The sequence below is a fragment of the Hippocampus zosterae genome, chromosome 11, assembly GCF_025434085.1.
Source record: "Hippocampus zosterae strain Florida chromosome 11, ASM2543408v3, whole genome shotgun sequence".
Taxonomy (NCBI): Eukaryota; Metazoa; Chordata; class Actinopteri; order Syngnathiformes; family Syngnathidae; genus Hippocampus; species Hippocampus zosterae.
The window spans coordinates 2,927,609-2,944,392 of NC_067461.1; the positions used below are offsets into that span (position 1 = coordinate 2,927,609).

General features: G+C 47.3%; 3 protein-coding genes across 3 annotated transcripts in view; 2 read left to right on the forward strand and 1 right to left on the reverse strand.

The window, feature by feature from the left end:
* The window catches only part of rgs7a (regulator of G protein signaling 7a), a 120,126-nt gene extending 108,694 nt beyond the window's left edge, over window positions 1–11,432 (forward strand). The window contains exon 18 of the mRNA XM_052079764.1: window positions 11,420–11,432. The gene's annotated coding sequence lies outside the window, so the exon portion shown is untranslated. The remainder of the gene's footprint in view (window positions 1–11,419) is intronic.
* The window catches only part of fam13c (family with sequence similarity 13 member C), a 386,051-nt gene that overhangs the window by 201,251 nt on the left and 168,016 nt on the right, over window positions 1–16,784 (forward strand). The window lies entirely within an intron of this gene.
* The window catches only part of chrm3a (cholinergic receptor, muscarinic 3a), a 60,866-nt gene that overhangs the window by 14,399 nt on the left and 29,683 nt on the right, over window positions 1–16,784 (reverse strand). The gene's annotated exons all lie outside the window — the stretch shown is intronic.

Sequence of the window (16,784 nt, forward strand, 5' to 3'; positions counted from 1 at the left end):
CATTTTGTCACTTTAACGATGACTTTCAAAGTAACTGAAGTTACTCGATTTAATTTGAAAATTAAGTTTACGAGTTGCTTCATGAGTTCCATTCGACAGATGTCACGGGCATTATTGACCGTTTGTATCGATTCATCTGCGGGCCGCACAGAGAGAAAGTACTCAAAAGTATAATCTTGTGGAATAAAACAGCAGGAGCGCCGGCCCGATGGACGACTTCTCACCTGAGGTGATCAATACTCAACGTCCTTGCCAACGCAGCATCTTCAGCGCACTATTTTGAACCGCGGCTTTATTCTTGCTAAGCGCCGTGCTGTTATGACTCGCAAGCCGCTCTGACCTTCGACTATAAACCGTCCGATACCGAAAACCGCTGAATGTTCCGCACGTAAAACTCTTCCATAACACAACCCGGTGGAGGTAATGAAACTTTTTTTTTTACTTCTGTGTAAAAAAAATAAAAAATAAACAAACAACAATGCTTGGTTGTAATTTTTTTTCTCTTTCCGATAGGACAAGAAAAACACTCGAAATGAGAATGAAACCTTTAACACAGGTTATTACATTCCCATTTCCGTAAGCAGCATTTTTATGACGCGTAAAAGTAATTTTTCCCACGCACACGCTGCCCCGGTTGATATTTAGTGTTACATTTAAAAACTTGGGTATTAAAAGACAATTCGGAGATACGCATCCATAAATGTGCAATACAATTAGCGAGAGTGGCCGCATTGAGCGGGTTAGCGGTGCTCCGGTGGTCTCACAAGGTTTATAGCCTATAATTATATTTTATATATGATGTGCTGGTCGGTTGAGCATCCAGGCCAGCAGGGGGGGATGAAGAGTAAACGCGCTGAAGAGACAAAAATGGGAACACGATGAGGACGATCATCCATCCAATCAGGCCTGAAGGCGACGGCAAAGCACGACAGGCGCCGGCACCCAAGCGAGGGGAGCGATGCCCCCCCCACCCCCCCCCCAAAAAAACGAGTTAAATCACCGCCGGGCTAATACGCGGAATCATAAAAGCGGTAATATTTACGTAGGAGTGGCCGCATTCAGCGGGTTAGCGGTGCTCTGGTGGTCTCGCAAGGTTTATAGCCTATAATTATATTTTATACATGATGTGCTGGTCGGTTTAGCATCCAGGCCAGCAGGGGGGGATGAAGAGTAAACGCGCTGAAGAGACAAAAATGGGAACACGATGAGGACGATCATCCATCCAATCAGGCCTGAAGGCGACGGCAAAGCACGACAGGCGCCGGCACCCAAGCGAGGGGAGCGATGCCCCCCCCACCCCCCCCCCAAAAAAACGAGTTAAATCACCGCCGGGCTAATACGCGGAATCATAAAAGCGGTAATATTTACGTAGGAGTGGCCGCATTCAGCGGGTTAGCGGTGCTCCGGTGGTCTCGCAAGGTTTATAGCCTATAATTATATTTTAGATATGATGTGCTGGTCGGTTTAGCATCCAGGCCAGCAGGGGGGGATGAAGAGTAAACGCGCTGAAGAGACAAAAATGGCAACACGATGAGGACGATCATCCATCCAATCAGGCCCGAAGGCGACGGCTTGCACGACAGGCGCCGGCACCCAAGCGAGGGGAGCGACGCCCCCCCCCCCCCCCAAAAAAAACGAGTTAAATCACCGCCAGGCTAATACGCGGAATCATAAAAGCGGTAATATTTACGTAGGAGTGGCCGCATTCAGCGGGTTAGCAGTGCTCCGGTGGTCTCGCAAGGTTTATAGCCTATAATTATATTTTAGATATGATGTGCTGGTCAGTTTAGCATCCAGGCCAGCAGGGGGGGATGAAGAGTAAACGTGCCGAAGAGACAAAAATGGCAAATCTATGAGGACGACCATCCATCCAATCAGGCCCGAAGGCGACGGCTTGCACGACAGGCGCCGGCACCCAAGCGAGGGGAGCGACGCCCCCCCCCCCCCAAAAAAACGAGTTGAATCACCGCCGGGCTAATACGCGGCATCATAAAAGCGGTAATATTTCCGTAGGCGCCGGACTGATGATTTGTGACTCGTAATCGTCGCCCTCCGCCGCAATCGGCAGGGACATTAGCGTGATGGAGAGTGATGAGAGCGCTCGCTGATAATGGACGTATGGATGTGGCTAATATGCGCGGGAAGGTACAGCTTCCAACAAAACGACGTGGGCGGCCGAGACATCAAAATCATTCTGATAGAAGCAAATCGCAGCTCCTCGCAACTCTTCCGAGGCAGAAAGAAGTTTTTCCTTCTGGGGTGATTAACTTCGGACTTTCAAACGTTTTCAAAATTTGGACGGGAAATTCATGGAGAGACGAGAAACTATTCGCGCGGACACCCACGCGCAGTTTAGTCTTCGGTTAACCTCCACTTTCTTGATTTGCGAAAAGAGAACCAGACGTGCGGCAAACAATTGACAGGAAGTTGACTGATCTTTCAAGGCTGTCGGAAAATTGTGTTTTATGACAATGCGAACACACCAACTAGCAATTTTTTTTCTTGTAATCAGCAATATAATATGTTTGTTTTATATTTATACTATATTATGTAGGTTTGGGGCGGCCCGGTAGACCAGTGGTTAGCACGTCAGCTTCACAGTGCAGAGGTACCGGGTTCGATTCCAGCTCCGGCCTCCCTGTGTGGAGTTTGCATGTTCTCCCCGGGCCTGCGTGGGTTTTCTCCGGGTGCTCCGGTTTCCTCCCACATTCCAAAAATATGCATGGCAGGCTGATTGAACACTCCAAATTGTCCCTAGGTGTGAGTGTGAGCGCGGATGGTTGTTCGTCTAAGTGTGCCCTGCGATTGGCTGGCAACCGATTCAGGGTGTCCCCCGCCTACTGCCCAGAGACAGCTGGGATAGGCTCCAGCACCCCCCGCGACCCTCGTGAGGATCAAGCGATACGGAAGATGAATGAATGAATGAATATATTATGTAGGTTTGGGGCGGCCCGGTAGTCCAGTGGTTAGCACGTCGGCTTCACAGTGCAGAGGTACCGGGTTCGATTCCAGCTCCGGCCTCCCTGTGTGGAGCTTGCATATTCTCCCCGTGGGTTTTCTCCGGGTGCTCCGGTTTCCTCCCACGTTCCAAAAATATGCGTGGCAGGCTGATTGAACACTCTAAATTGTCCCTAGGTGTGAGTGTGAGCGTGGATGGTTGTTCGTCTCTGTGTGCCCTGCGATTGGCTGGCAACCGATTCAGGGTGTCCCCCGCCTACTGCCCAAAGACGGCTGGGATAGGCTCCAGCACCCCCCGCGACCCTCGTGAGGATCAAGCGGTACGGAAGATGAATGAATGAATGAATATATTATGTAGGTTTGGGGCGGCCCGGTAGTCCAGTGGTTAGCACGTTGGCTTCACAGTGCAGAGGTACCGGGTTCGATTCCAGCTCCGGCCTCCCTGTGTGGAGTTTGCATGTTCTCCCCGGGCCTGCGTGGGTTTTCTCCGGGTGCTCCGGTTTCCTCCCACGTTCCAAAAATATGCATGGCAGGCTGATTGAACACTCTAAATTATGAGTGTGAGCTTGGATGGTTGTTCGTCTCTGTATGCCCTGCGATTGGCTGGCAACCGATTCAGGGTGTCCCCCGCCTGCTGCCCGGAGACAGCTGGGATAGGCTCCAGCACCCTCGCGACCCTAGTGAGGATCAAGCGGCTCGGAAGATGAATGAATGAATGAATGAATATGTAGGTTTGTCCCCCCCCCCCTCCCAAATCAACTATTACGGAGAAAAAGAAACGTAATTTTTTGCTTGAGTGATGCCTCAAACACCTAAAAGTCTTTTTCCTCTCTAAAATACCAGCACCAACATTTTCATTTGACAAAGAATGTACTTGCGCTATCATTTATATAAGCGGTGTAATTACCAAAAGGATGTCCTCCTATATTGTGGAAAGGCCTGAATTTCTTCACAAAGCAGATTTTTTTTAACCGCGCTCAACACCACTGCAATGACAAGAGCCGTTATTCACGTTTTCGCCCCCTTGGCGCACCCCCCCCCCCCCCCGACTTGCTTCGCTTTTTGGGACGTCGCCGGCAAGCGAGGGAGGCTTTGGAGGCCCTTCAGCTTATTTAAACAGCGTTGAGAGCGATTATATTCATCCAAACGTGAGGTCAGTGCTCAGAGATAAACAGTGACAATGAGCACCGCGCGAGTGCGCTCCTCCTTCTCGAGGACCGAGAGCACATCGCGCTGTTGAAAAATCCAAACTCAAAAAAGTCACCTCAAGCCGGGATCTTATAACTTTGACGGCTTCATCTCCAAATAATAATCTGATTTCAATGTCTCGATGAAGGCGGCGAGGAAAGTGCGGGTGAAAAGGCTTCGACGGAGAAAGAGCAGTCAGAGTCGTAAACTCTGTGCCTCATTAACTTACTTAATGACCCCCCCCACCTCCCCAGCCACGTGCACTTTTACGACGACAATCAGATTTATCCGGTCTATACAGCGCAGATCAATAAAATTTGTGTAAACACACGAAGAGTTTCAACCAGGAAATTAAGGAGGAATCCACATCCGGGATGTGAGCGATTAATCGATGCGTTCGAGTCTGTCTGGCCATTTTGTTTGTCTAGGTGATGTCATTCGGCGTCCTCGAGCATCGCGGGCGGTCCGCTCGGTAAACATCAGACGAGTCAAACAACTGATGTTCATCATCATGTTATTGACGGCGCGACGGGCAGTATTTTCACACGCCACTGTTAGCGAAACAAGGACTTTGCAAGAAGAAGAAAAAAAAAACATGTTTGCTAGCATGCAAACATGCTAGCAAACATGCTAGCAAACAACCCAAAGTGGTTGAGCATTTTGCCGCTCAGAGATGAGCTTGGAAAATGACGGGCAGCGAATGAGATGACCATTCGCACCTCGGAAAAGTATTTGTTGAATCTAAACGCGAGATTAGAACCCACCCCGCCCCCGAACCGCTGTGACTCACAAGCTAACTGTGAGCTAGCATATCTCCCAAAGAGGGCGATTTCAGCTCGAATGTCTCTCGTTGCCTCGGACTGCAAACAGGCTGCCTCGCTGATGGGCTGGTGTGAAACTCTCGTCTCTCCTCGTGTTATTCTTGTAAGTTTCTCACTTCTCTCCGTTGAACAAGGCGATTCGAGACAGATCGTCATGGACTGTCCATGTAGTTTCTCACGTTCACACCATGCAGCTTCAATGCAACAGCACAGATGTCCCGGAGTTTAAAATAAGCGCCTCGTGCGTCGAGAATATTGTCATTGCCATGGCAACCAACTTTTTCCGGCTGTATCACAATCATAAAAACAAAAAAAAGAAAAATCTGAAATGCCTTATGCCGCCACACCGTCTTCTGCTTAAAAAAAAAAAAAAAATCGTAAGACCTGGAGGTCATAATAATATTTCGCTTAAAAAGATGTCTAGCAGAGATAGAATCAAGTCACGGGATATTAATTAACATTCCGTGACCCGATCAGAAGACGAAAAGAGATTATAGGACATAAAATGGAACACGGATGGACCGAACCTGGAATTTGCATTTTCAAGTACGCTCATCGTCACCCCGTTTATCTGCCCGATCAAGTTTGTCACTAAGTGACAGGTCCCCGCGCTACTTATCTCTTAAAAATCATCCTCATGTGGATGAAGCTGAAGACGCTCGCTCCGAATCCAATCAAGCGCATCTTTAATTCCGGTTGTAGCATCGTGACGATGCACATTGTAGCATCGGACCACTGATGGAATTTCTATATGCGACGGTTCTGGTTCTGCCGGATCTCAGTGCACCGTTTGATATCGTGGACCACAACAACTTGTTGGATAGGCTGGAAAACTGAGTTGTAATTGTAAAACAATCTTATTTAGAAGGCCGGCGTTATTTTGTTATGATCGACAGTCGAATGATTCTGATCAATGTCCTGTGGCGTGCCCCAGGGGTCAGTCCCCGGTCCTCTTCTGTTCGACTCGTACATGCTACATGAAGACAAAACTCAAGTTATTCTGTTCTAAAGTTTATTCTCAAGTTACTCAAGTTATTTGACACTAAAGAGAAGTTAGCTTGAGTTTTTAAACCCATTAGCCAAGCGCGTAACCTTGGAGTGCAAATCGACTTCGATTTGACTCTCAAACGCCACTCAAAGCAGTTTTTGATCAACTCCAAAACATCCGAATTAAAAGTTTACAAGTTTACAAGTTTGCATCCACGGAAATATTTAGCAGGATACATGCAGACATCTGCGAGTTTTCCGGCATGGTGTTCATGCGATAATAATAACATGGCTGCATTTTCACATTTTTGTCAACGGTTGAAAAATTAAATCAATATTAACTCTTTTTCGCCTCCCAGTTTTATTGACTTATTTCATTAAGGCGCTTTTTCTAAACAGTTTGCGTCTCCTCTCCGAGTTTGAGTCGTCAATGACGCTCCCATGCGTAGCCAACCGACAGGCCCGTCAGCTTAAGAGCTGTTCACACTTCATTTCAAATCATTTACAGTTCATTGTCACGGGAGACTTGCAAATGAGTTCTGCACCGCGCGAGCTCCTGCTCCGGCTTTGCCGAGCGACCTGCTCCAATAACAACGGTGTTCTTCTCGCAACCACCTTTGATTTGCACAGAGACGCGCCGTTAACCTTTGTGCATCAATATTTTTTTAACAGCGGTTGCTCATTTTCAGCCCACCAAACTCATTGGTGTTCACAGCCTTTTTTTTTGTTTGTTTGTTTTGTTTCGGCGGCTCAATAAACCGCATTCAATTTTGGGATGTCGCCCGTTGCATGTCAAGTGTCACGGACACAACAAATAATTTGTCTGGTTTTTGACAGCTTTTTTTTTTTAAATTCCCAAGTCAGACTTATAACAAATTGAAGGCCAACCAAACTTTTGAGATTAAATTAACAGTACCGCTGTGGAGGCAAAAGTGAAGTATGGAGCGGAATCGCCAAATAGTTTTCTCCCCAAACTAATTTGATGATGGCGTGGAAATGATGCAATGTGCACGCAATGCATAATAAGGGTTTCGTAAAGCAGAAAAAGGCTCGCAGAGAAAAAGCCGGACCTGTTATTTTCTTTCATCCTGGCTAAATTCAATTGCAATCAAGGACATGACATCATCTTTGGTAATTGTCAAGCATTTGTTTGGGTTTTCGGGAAACCAAACGGCGACATTGACAACCCATTTCCACAGAGTTACAAATAAATCACCGCTTCCTTTTTCGAACAGAGCCTCCAAGCCCTCCCGGGATTCATGACAAAAGAGGACTTTACAAAGAAAGCACCCCGTCGGGGCGGAAATGCAAAAAATAAATTAATCTAAATTTAGATCATATTCATCTCTTGTACCGGCCTGAACTTTATCACAAGCGTTCATGCGTTATTCCCCAAAATTGACGTCAAATGAAGTGAAATACTGACTCACACGTTGATAGTCACCCGTGAAAATATACTGAACTTGGTAAAATGACACCTTTCTGTGACTCCTCCTGTCTCTCTGGTGCAGCCCGTTGATCCGCACTCACACCTAAGGACAATTTAGAGCAGGGGTGTCCAAACTTTTTGCCAAGGGGGCCAGATTTTATGTGGTAAAATGTCGGGGGGCCGACCTTGGCTGACATTCTTTACATTGAACAACAATATTGTTCAACAAATTTTAGTAAGCCAGTCTGTTTCACATTTCCATTTTTATTTTAATTTCAACAATCTTAAGAATTTCTTTTGGTTCATTTGAAACAGGAATTTGAAGTATGACATATCAGTCAATATAAACACGGAGTGATGTCTTGTTAACTCGTGAGTGATGCCCTCTAGTGTCTAAATGACACTAGTACTCTATGAAACATCACTCACCAGTCTATGAGACCTCAGTCAATGCAACACGTGTTCCATTGCACCCAAACTGCGGGCCAGACGGCACTGACTTTATGACAGGGGCCGATGGCCGGATGAAATTCGATCGCGGGCCGGATTTGGCCCGCGGGCCGGACTTTGGACATGCCTGATTTAGAGTGTTCCATTAACCTGCCATGCATGTTTTTGGAATGTGGGAGGAAACCGGAGTACCCGGAGAAAAGCCATTCGTCCACTAGGCCGCCCTACACACACACACAGGTACGTATAAACGAGTAGCAGAAGCAAAAAGGTGCAAATGGTCTGAAAACGAGAGAAACACGACTGGGAGACGTGGCCGAGGCGCCCAGTGAGCCAGCCGTCGGCCAATGATGTGAGGTGAAAGCAGGTCACGGTTTAAAAAAAAAAAAAATGTCGGCAAAATATCAGCGCATTAAACAACCCAACAGCGGTGACATCCTCTAATGGAGTCAGCCGATGATACGCCGCCCGACGCCGCGTTGTGTCACTCTGGGCTAAATGGCGCGCGACCGCCTTGCGCGTCCATCATCGAATCTCTCCGGTTAAAGTCTTGAAGCAAGTTCCCACGGCCACCCTTGCACGCGGCTCCAATCGCACTTCAAAATTATTAATGGGGCGTCTTTGCGCAGATACGGGAAGAATAAGTCAAAAAAAGCCCGTTTTTCGGCGCGCGTCGAACAAAGCCGTCATTCTGAGAAGTCCCCGCCTCGCCTTTCTCATAAAAGGATGCCCCCTTTTTGTTCCCCGGGAAACACAATGGCGGGAGATAATACGAATAATACGCCGGCGAGGCTCCCTTTATCCACTCGCGCACTTTCCATCAAGCCCTTTTATTTATTTTGTATTACACCGCTGACATTCATTTTGGGCGCTGTCATTCAGAGTCACCGGGAAAGGAAATGGAACGAACACCACCCCGCACACATGGACAATTACTTGCAGTCGTGCTGGGAAATAATCAACTCTTCAAAGAGCTTGTCGTTTTGCCCCGCTAATTGCACAACAGGGGAATGATGCTTCATTTTTTGTGGGCTCATTAGGTGGCGCAGGTATTCATTTTAACGCCCGACTCCTGGCCGGAATGATAATGGATCCCACTTCAAAATATGTAAATGCCGCATTGCTTTGACATTACCGAGGCGTTTACCATGGCGAGTTGATTTTGAATGTAGTTAATCGCGGGCGATTAAAAATGCTGAATTAATCAGACAAGTGTGGCCCTTGACGGGAAATCGTTTCGCTAGATCACGTTTATGGCGGTCATTTGAGGCCTAAAGTGGCTTTCGTAATGCTGGGAAAAAAAACAGTACGGTGAGGCCGAAGGCCGTGAAAAGAGTAGCGGGAATCAAAGCTGGAGGATGAACGGGCCTCTTTTACAGAAGGTCATCAAATTTCGATAAAAAAAGTTGTCAAGCTACGATACTCGCTTCCGACTGCCGATCATTGCCGGCGATTCACGTTGTTCGAAAGAAAACAGCCACAAAAAAAAAAGCAGAGCCTGACGCGTTAGCTAGCTTGCGCGCTAGTGCTAACACGCACTACCGCGTGTTAGCCCTAGCCGTGCTGGACAAATAAATTCACCAGTCGTGCTGGACAAATAAATGCGACGCCTCCAAAACTCGCGGGACTCAAACAGGTGGTACCGCTACGTGTCTTTACCACGACACAAAGTGCCTACGGAGCGGCGGTGGCATCTGTAAAGCCGAGTTTAGGAATTAATTAGCGTGATTCTTTTGACTACAAAAACATCACCCATTTGTCACTTTGTTGCCGAGTCATTAAAAACAGTGTGAGGCATGGAGACGTATTTTCAAGTGTGGAAAGGCGGGGCCGAACAAATTTAGCAAAATAGCGAAATAGGGTTCTAAATGGCGGCCCAAATGAAACGCGAGACGTTAATAAAGCTGAGATGACCGCTTGGGTCACGTCGATATTGGAAGCGCCCACGGCCGGGAACGCACGACCGGCGTTTTCTCTGTTGGGTCGTCATCTGCACAACTTGAAGGAAAGCAGAGGTTGCGGTGTATTTCAAGTATTTTGTTTCCTCACATGCTCACGACTTCTGATTAAAAGCGCAGATGGTTCCGAATTGTTTGCGAAGACGCTCGATATTAGTCTCGGTCCTCAGTGCAGCTGCGTACAAATCCATATCGGAACACATCGTGACGGGGCCCCAGCTTGGCGGAGTGAATAGTATTTATCTTTCAGTCTTGCATCTTGGGCACAAGGACAAATTCATCAGCGGCGCCGGCGGCGGCGGCCGCCGTCGACTTTCCCATTATGTCGTTTACGAAAAACAAAGAAAGGCCGCCGCGCATGTCGGACTGACTTGCATTGTGACAGACCACGTCGGGTGCTATAATACGTTCCTTGCTTTGTTTTCGAATGTCTTCAGCTGGAAATGCTTCTAAGTGTTGGGCTTTTGTGAAGCACATTGAGTTCTCTTGTGTATGTAAGGTGGGGGAAATTCTAGACTGAAATCAAGGATAAAAAAAAAAAAAAAATGGCCGCATCCGTTGTCGAGCCCCTGCTAAGAAATATTGAATTCTGGAAGAGCCGCGCTCCTAAGCTCTTCACAGACGAGCTTGAAGTCGACTCAGTCCTAATGATGAGGACCTCAAGGATAATGAATGATAATTCATTCATTCATTCATTCATCTTCCGAGCCGCTTGATCCTCACTAGGGTCGCGGGGGGTGCTGGAGCCCATCCCAGCCATCTCCGGGCAGTAGGCGGGGGACACCCTGAATCGGTTGCCAGCCAATCGCAGGGCACACAGAAACGAACAACCATTCGCACTCACACTCACACCTAGGGACAATTTAGAGTGTTCAATCAGCCTGCCATGCATATTTTTGGAATGTGGGAGGAAACCGGAGCACCCGGAGAAAACCCACGCAGGCCCGGGGAGAACCTGAATCGGTTACCAGCCAATCGCAGGGCACACAGAGACGAACAACCATTCGCACTCACACCTAGGGACAATTTGGAGTGTTCAATCAGCCTGCCACGCATGTTTTTGGAATGTGGGAGGAAACCGGAGCACCCAGAGAAAACCCACGCAGGCAACATGCAAACTCCACACAGGGAGGCCGGAGCTGGAATCGAACCCGGTATTGCACATGTTTAATTATCTGCGATACTTCTCTACCCCCCCCCCTCCCCCCCCACATTGGTTTCCCATCCTACGAGCCTGCTCGGGGAAACCTTCGGAAAAGTCAACGCTGACCATCGGGATAAATCTTCACCAAGGACGTCAGGATGTGAAAGGAAATACGCAAGAGGCCGATTCAAGGTCAATCGTTACGCTCCCTGTGAGGAGATGAATACTGAACTGCTTGCTTATCACGATTGAACTCCATATGTACGCCCCCCCCCACCCCCGCCCCACCGCAAATGCTCTTCATTCTCCAGGATGCCGTCCCTTCGTACTGGAAGCTTACCAAAAGCAAAGTCGCTGTTCCCTAAAATGCTGACTGAAAGATTTTGGTGCCATCAGGAATGTGAAAGTGCGCATTCGCATTGACAAGCATTGACATTTTAGCCCTCTAACAAAAATCCCCCCCAAGAGAATCTTTCAAGAAAGTGTTTTTTTTCCCCCCTCCCTGCCGGATTGACGGAACGCGGTGTCATTGCGAGAGGCGGGCGGCACCTTTTTTGCCCGTGCGATAACTCACGGAGGGAACGGCCGTGAGCTTTAATGCGGCGCTCTAATCACGCAGGCAGTTATCTGAGTTGATGGACAAGGTGCAGCCAGCCTTGAATGTTCCGCCGGAATTAACCAGAAAAAGGGGAAGACATTCGAATCCAAGCCTCATGAAATCACTTAGAACGAGAGAGCTCCATGCTTAATCAATAAGAATCCTAGATGATGAAGATACTAAATGGAGACACATTAGGAGTTCTTTCATAAATGTTCAACGGTTCACATGTCTTAACGGAACTTTAGAACATTGGTGTCCAACATACGGCCCGCGGGCCGGAACCGGCCCCCCGAGGAGGAGCGATCAGGCCCGCAGGACAATTTAAATATGGGGGGGAAAAATGCATAAAAGACACAGAATGAATCATTGATTTGTGTTTTTTTTTTTTGTTATTGTAAAGTGTCCTTGGGTGTCTTGAAAGGCGCTTATAAATAAAATGTATTATTATTATTATTTAAATAGAATGTAATTCATGGATTATCCGCTAAGGGGGAAGACTGTTTTCTCTTTAGTTTGTAAAGTGCAGGCGGGGATTACATTTAGATTTTATTTGAACATGTGTAAATGGTTCAAAAATTCCTTTCTTTAAGAAAATTCCTTTCTTGTTTCATCTTAAAATGCATCACTCGATTTTTCAATAGCAATTATTTGTTAATGGTTTTGTGCCTTTGTACAATCGGTGAGATCAGTCGCAATGCATAGATGATCAAAGTACATTGTGCATTTGTCAAAGGAAGTTCAAGGTGTTTCGTGAAATGTTTTATAAAAGATATGTTCAGGAAATGTCAACATTTTCCAAATGTGTTTGCGCTTCACAAAACCAAAACAAAGGAAAGACATATTTTCTAGCAGAGTATGGTATAATTTTATTTTTGTCTGGCCCACTTGACATCTGCCGAGGTCGTTGACAATGTCAAATGAGTTCAACACCCCTGCTTTAGAAGATTATTATAATTTTTTAAAATCTTGAGCTTTCTCCTTGTTCCGCAAACAACCTCCTTATCATGTGATCTCATCCCGATTCGCTCCAAAACCAAGCACAGCATTTTAAGGTTGCAGGTTTCTTTGGTCGATTTCCTGCACGTTAAACGGCAATTTTGTTATCACACCTCAGAGAGGCACCGCGACAGATCGGTAACGGCTGGTGCGGCTGCTGCCTCGTAAAAAAAAAAAAAAAGCAGCTTCGGCGAAAGCGCGGCGGGGGCAGGGGGGCGGTAACGAGTGGAATTAGTTTGCTTAATGGAGGGGCACGCCTGCTCCGAGGAGAGTCCACCTCGGAAGTCGACGAAGTTCTCGCTATCCCGGCTAACGGGCGACGTTCACACGGCATTTTTTTTTATTCGCTGGGTTAAATCGGACCAATTGCTGCAAGTCAAAACGCTTACAAATTAGTTGAGAGTCTAATTTATAGTAAAAAAAAAAAAAAAGACCTCCAGCAAGAACTGCATGACATTTAAGGACACGTGAACACTAATTTCCATTCACAGTCCTCAGCAGGCCCCTGCTCCAAACCCTCCAGAATTTTATATTTTTATTCCCCCCCCCCCCCCCCCCCATCATCGTTTGGGAATGAAAAACTCCCTTTTTAGCTCCCTCGCTAAGGTCCGTGGGAGATTTCAAGATATTCCACTTGGAAGGACAAGTCGTACCAATTATTCATGCTTGTCGCCGATTGCGGTAACAGAATTAGCCGGGACATGATCTCCTTTGATGAAATGACTGATAAGCAGACACAGAGACAGACTTGGCGGGGGGGGGGGGGGGGGGGGGGGGGTAATCGATCATTTAGAGACACCTTGATTGGACGTGAGATAATGCTCGCCGGGCTAAGTTGTGCAATCATTGGCGATCTGGATCTTCAAGAGCATTTTTGGCCTATTTCGTAATTTAGTTCATACTTTATAAGACGCAATCCACAATGCATCCACTAGATGGAGCTATGCTCAAGGAAATACCAACAGAACACTACACTACACTACGCCTGATTTATTTAGCGACAATCCGATGTCAGTAAAACGTATTTAATAAAGCGGCGACACAGTTCACGTAACCAATAGCAAGTTATAACTCGTTAACGTTGAACGCTCCATTTCCGTGTTTAACTGCGTAACCCGATCGCCTTAAGTTTGAACTCTGCGTTGTCAGCATGTCTCGAGCAAGGAGCCATTTTGGGGGTCGATATATTACCGTAATAACCATACGCATCGGATTTTAAGGCGTGCCGTGAGATTTTAAGAATATGGATGGCTTTTAAGTGCGGAAAATACGGTAATGGCTCATTTAAAAATCATCCCAAGAGCCCCCCCAAAGTGTGAATATTTCCTCTGTCTCGAGCAAGGAGCCATTTTGGGGGTCGATATATTACCGTAATAACCATACATATCGGATTTTAAGGCGTGCCGTGAGATTTTAAGAATATGGATGGCTCTTAAGTGCGGAAAATACGGTAATGGCTCATTTGAAAATCATCCCAAGAGCCCCCCCAAAGTGTGAATATTTCCTCTGTCTCGAGCAAGGAGCCATTTTGGGGGTCGATATATTACCGTAATAACCATACGTATCGGATTTTAAGGCATGCCGTGAGATTTTAAGAAAATGGAGGGCTTTTAAGTGCGGAAAATACGGTAATGGCTCATTTGAAAATCATCCCAAGAGCCCCCCCAAAGTGTGAATATTTCCTCTGTCTTGAGCAAGGAGCCATTTTGAGGGTCGATATATTACCGTAATAACCATACGCATCGGATTTTAAGGCGTGCTCTGAGATCTTAAGAAAATGGATGGCTTTTAAGTGCGGAAAATACGGTAATGGCTCATTTGAAAATCATCCCAAGAGCCCCCCCAAAGTGTGAATATTTCCTCTGTCTCGAGCAAGGAGCCATTTTGGGGGTCGATATATTACCGTAATAACCATACGTATCGGATTTTAAGGCGTGCTGTGAGATTTTAAGAAAATGGATGGCTTTCAAGTGCGGAAAATACGGTAATGGCTCATTTGAAAATCATCCCAAGAGCCCCCCCAAAGTGTGAATATTTCCTCTGTCTCGAGCAAGGAGCCATTTTGGGGGTCGATATATTACCGTAATAACCATACGTATCGGATTTGAAGGCGTGCCGTGAGATCTTAAGAAAATGGATGGCTTTTAAGTGCGGAAAATACGGTAATGGCTCATTTGAAAATCATCCCAAGAGCCCCCCCAAAGTGTGAATATTTCCTCTGTCTCGAGCAAGGAGCCATTTTGGTGGTCAATATATTACCGTAATAACCATACGTATCGGATTTTAAGGCGTGCCATGAGATTTTAAGAATATGGATGGCTTTTAAGTGCGGAAAATACGGTAATGGCTCATTTGAAAATCATCCCAAGAGCCCCCCCAAAGTGTGAATATTTCCTCAGTCTCGAGCAAGGAGCCATTTTGGGGGTCGATATATTACCGTAATTACCATACGCATCGGATTTTAAGGCGTGCTGTGAGATCTTAAGAAAATGGATGGCTTTTAAGTGCGGAAAATACGGTAATGGCTCATTTGAAAATCATCCCAAGACCCCCCCCCCCCCCCCCCCCCCGAAGTGTGAATATTTCCTCTCAAAGTGAAGCAAGCAGGTGGAAATTCCAGCTCGGAGGCAAAACAAAGCAGGGGACGAGTGCGGCGGAATAAGCGGGAGGCCCGGATGGATTGGATCACCCGCCCGCGTTTTATCGGCGCGTCCACGCGTCGGCATTTGCTATCGGGCCTCCAGACGCCGCTGCCATTTGCTCCCCTGCCAATCAAATGCCGCCGAGAATGCCAGTCCCTCAGTGGGGTTGCTTTACAGGCAGCTCACCCGTCAGCCATCACATCCCCCCCCCCTCGCCTGCCGTTCATTAGTCGCCGGGGAAGGTGCGTCGGTGTACCGCTATGGTGAATTTTGGAACACAAATGCGGAAAGACGGCATTGCGGCACCCTCTGGGTGGATTTCGCGGCATTTTGTGCAACGAGAGGGGGGGCATTCTTCACAAGCGCGTAGATAAATATATATGGTTCTTTCCATCATTCACCTTTTGAATGATTAGCGACAAAGAGAAGAAACAAAGCCGAGACGGCGAATCCGCGATGAGCGCCAAAGGCAGGCGCAGCGAGGCGACGCCTTTGCAACGATCATCCGTCTGCTGCACTGTCATTGGCCTTGATCTCGCAAGCGATAATGCGCTCGCTTTCACGAGCGGCAAAGAATGCCTGAAGATAATGGGCAAAGCGAAGCATCCATCTGGAAAACCTCTTGCCCGTCGATTGAACTTCAACGCGAACGAGGATTCGTTCTGCTCGTATTTGCTTGCCGAACTCGTCCGAGTCATGTCGTCGACATTTATCCAGAGGAGAGATGATCGAGACCAAGACGAGACCGGGACTTTTGGAGGTCGAGACCGAGACGTGACCAAGATTCAAAATAAACAGAACAAAATGGCCGACAACAAAAAAAAATCTGCTCTGCTTCCGTCTTTTTGCTTACACGTTGCTTTGGAAAGCAAACTTAATGGCTGGCGAGTCTGCTGACATTTTCCCAAATTTTTCAAGAGCGATGCATCCTCGGGCCTTTTCTACTTTTTTCTGTGTGCAGAGCAGGTGGAGGGGGATGGGGGGGGGAGGCGGTGCAGCACCTGCACTCACCACAGCAGTATTGGCCCGGTTTCCGCCGGTCTTGATAAAAAATTCAGAAGGCTGTCCGAGATTTGGACAAGGCCGAGTAAAAAAAAAAAAAAAAAAACACACCCTGAAAAAAGCGCATCGGGGTACTCGGACGTTAAGAATATCAAAGAAATAAAAGTTAGTCAGAAAGTATGTGAGGTTGCCTTTAGACGAGAAATCGGAGCTTTGCGCATTTCTCATGGCAGAGGTCGACCGAGTGGCTGCGGGTGAACGGCTGCCTTTCAAGGTTCTTCAGGTTAGGCGGCTCTGGGATTCATGGAAGCGCATCGACAAATCGCGGCGGCAATTGGAGGCGGTGTTGCTCATGTCCTGACACGCCGAAAAAGTACCCCCCCCCCCCCCCACCCCCTGTCACTGGGGAGGACACTGAGGGAAGATGAGTCATTGGAACTTTGGAGAACGCTAAGCATTGAATGGCAATCGGATTGGAAGACTACCAGATCACGTTCACGGATGAGGAAATCGGTGTAGGGGTGGGGGGGGGGGGTTGGGACGTAAACGACTCGACTGTTACGCAGCAACGGGGCGGAGGTGAAAGAAAGGCTTGCTCACAGACATAT